Genomic DNA, 2,483 nt, shown 5'->3' on the forward strand with positions numbered 1-2,483 from the left:
GGTTATACTACGTGGAGGATACAAGACAGAAGGTACTTAGATGACTGACCATATAGATCTTGTAAACTAGCACTGAGAAAAGTGATTGTCGCAACATGATGACAGAAAACACACTTTGAGCTCCCAGTTCCAAATCCTCTTAGAAAGATTATCTTTGGTAAAGATCACACCTCGACGAAGATACCAACCAAGGATTTTAATCTTTAAAGGTATATTCATATTCGAGATTTTTTATTATTATCATCGAATGGTAGCGTCGATTGGATCAAAACTTTATACATTGAATCAACCAGGAAAATACTAGTCTCATGGAGATTCCATCGAAGTTCATTATTCCCTTGCGTTAGTTGGACATCAGCCAAATGCTGAAGCAAAGACTTCAAAAATCCTAGTCTGAACCGATTAAATGAATCTTGAACATCATATTGGGAGGAGATGACTCCACAACCATGACGACAATATCACCTTTATGACGCACCATAATATACAAAGCTAGATACGGTTTTCGGAGTGTGATATTACCTAACCATCCATAGTCTCAGAAATGTATTTCCAACTCGTCAAGTGAAAGAAACATTTTTTCATTACCATCAAACCAGCCAAAAAAATACGAATCACTATATTTTCAAATGATCTAAGGTAAGGAATATGAGTCAACATATTTTTTGTGCCAAACACCCGTATGCAGCTTGAAAAGCCACTTGCCTAGAAGGGACAGTTCACGAGAACCAACCTATGGTTGGATGGTTAGGAGGGCAATGGCACCCCGAGTCCATCAGAGTTCAAATCCCAGATTTGACACTCTCGTTTCTCATAAAGGCGGATATTCTTCAGTGGGCTCTTGGAGGTGCTCATAGGGGTAGGGTGTGCGTGTGTGTTTTCATAGGAGTGAGTGTGTACGCGTATGCATGAGCGTCTTTGATTGTACTGTGTTTCGAAAAAAAAAGGCACAGTTCACTAACTGATTGTCGTGGATGTGGCCACGGCAGATGCTACAGGGGGTAGCACTTCGTTGATGCGAGGGGAAGGGAACATCGCCATCTACGGGTCGAGGTGCAAGAGACGCAAGGGTTTTACCCAGGTTCAGCCCCTCCGGAGAGTAAAAGGCCTACGTCCTGCTAGATCTTTATTGCTCAGTGGAGAATTACAATGGGGGGGCTCAGTCGGCGGCTACGCCGTGAGCTTACAAAGGGAGATTAGATCTCGAATCAAGTGTCCTCTAGGGTTTAAGCTCGGGGGTTTATATAGACACCCCCGATCTAGGGTTACATGGCGATAACTCCGAATCGTATTCGTTGCTATTAATCCGGGATTCGTTAACCCCCTTGCAAGTAATCTTCTAATCCAGTCGCACGGATCTTCTCCTTAGGATCGCGGCCCAGTCGCCTTTGGGCCCAGTCGCTTGGGCGACTGGCAGTCCACCTGGGCCTGCGTCTTCACGGCGAGTGGGACTGGCGACCCACCCCCTATGGGCATATCCCCATCAGTAGTCCCCGGGCGCGGTGGTGATGAAGCGTAGATTTATGGCAAGTCTTGGAGAGGCGCAGTCATGGATCAAGTTGAATCGCCTCCGGGCTCCCAAAGATAAAGTTGCGGGTTCGGCGCCAGTCTCTAATTGCCGGGCCTTGATCAGTCAGTCGTCGTAGGACAGTCGGCGTTAGCCAGTCGTCGTGGGCCAGTCGGCGTATGACAGTCGGCGTTAGCCAGTCGTCGTGGGCCAGTCGGCGCGCATTCACCATGAAGACACGTGGAGGAGCCAACGGCTGGATTTCACGTTGACCGAGGCGTGAACCACTTGCATGCTGTTGACCGTTGGACCTGACGTGACCGCTAACGGCTAGTTTAACGGCTATTCAGCCGGAACCGGCGCGGATCTCGACCGTTGATTGCGGGGCGGCGATTCCGGGACGATTTAACGAACGGATTTCATCCTTAATCTGGGCGAGTGCGGGTGGTATAAAGGATCACCCCTGGGATTAGGGTTCGTCACTCCTCCGCACTCTTCTCCCATCTTCTCCCCATCTCATCTTCATTCCAAGCTTCACGCGCATCCATGGCGACGAAAGGCTGGGGCAAATCGAAGGTCACGCGGGAGTCTCTCCTCCCGTACGTTGCGTCCGGGGTCATCCCCGAGTTCAACAAGGAGCGATGGCGGGTTCCGCCGGCGAACGAGGTGGAGCCCCTCCCGCGGCCCGGGGAGTTCGTGCTCTTCCTGAGCTTCCTTGATCGCGGGTTCGCTCTCCCCACCTCCGATTTCCTCCGGCAGCTGCTGGCCTTCTACAGCATCAAGGTCTCCGACCTCGGGCCGCACAGCGTCCAACAAATTTCTCTGTTCGTGGCGTTGTGCGAATGCTACTTGGGCTGTCCGCCCTACTTCCCGCTGTGGGTGTCCATCTTCCACGGGCGGGCGACTCGAGCCAGCAAGAACAGCGAAGCACTCATCCCGAACGGCGGGATCACCTTCCAGGTGAAGTCCGGGGAAA

The sequence above is a fragment of the Lolium rigidum genome, chromosome 6, assembly GCF_022539505.1.
Source record: "Lolium rigidum isolate FL_2022 chromosome 6, APGP_CSIRO_Lrig_0.1, whole genome shotgun sequence".
Taxonomy (NCBI): Eukaryota; Viridiplantae; Streptophyta; class Magnoliopsida; order Poales; family Poaceae; genus Lolium; species Lolium rigidum.